We start from the raw sequence: 709 nt of genomic DNA, 5'->3' as shown, positions 1-709 counted from the left end.
GACATGGGGGCACCTAGGTTGGCCTCATAGTTGTCAACAGTGTGGACCTTGTCAGAGGTGACTGAGGGGGTGGCTGCCTTGTCATCAGGGGGACAGGCTGGGTGAGGAGCCTGTGTCCTTCTCCAGGGAGGGCCCTGCTCGGCTCCAGGTGCCTCTGCCCTGTAGGAGTGCGGGCCTGGGGAGGCCAGATCCTCCAGTTTTTCAAGAGAAGCTAGAAAATACAAGTGCCATATGGTTTCCCTTAGATGTGGAATCAGAATAACAATATAAGTGAACAACCAAAACAGAAACAGACTCATAGATACAGAGAACAGACTGTTGGCTCCAGGGGAGGAGGGCTGGGGGACTGGGTGGAAAGGTGGGGGGATTGGGAAGTACAGTTTGGTAGTTACAGAGTAGTCGTGGGCGTGAAAGGCCAGCCCAGGGGAGATAGGCAATAGTATTGTAATAACCATGTATGGTGGCAGGTGGTATGGGGAGTACGGGGGGAGCACTGGGTAAAGCATATTACACTGTACACCCGAAACGAATACAAAATAATATTGGGTGTAAACTGTAATTGCAGAAAAGGGAGGTGCTGGAAATGTAGGCTTTAATGTCAAACTGCCAAGTCATTGAAAAGTTGTCAGAACAGTGTGGGCTCCCCAAATAAGCCTGAAGCCTCCAGTTCGCAATCTCTACGGGAAATCCAGTCATGGGTTCACCTCCA

At 50.9% G+C, this 709-nt stretch overlaps 1 protein-coding gene across 1 annotated transcript in view; it reads left to right on the top strand.

The window, feature by feature from the left end:
- The window catches only part of CNGB1 (cyclic nucleotide gated channel beta 1), an 80,974-nt gene that overhangs the window by 11,837 nt on the left and 68,428 nt on the right, over positions 1–709 (top strand).

Source organism: Myotis davidii, unplaced genomic scaffold, assembly GCF_000327345.1.
Source record: "Myotis davidii unplaced genomic scaffold, ASM32734v1 scaffold590, whole genome shotgun sequence".
Classification (NCBI taxonomy): Eukaryota; Metazoa; Chordata; class Mammalia; order Chiroptera; family Vespertilionidae; genus Myotis; species Myotis davidii.
Note: the sequence above shows the minus strand (reverse complement) of the source record. Positions and strands in the feature narration are given on the sequence as shown.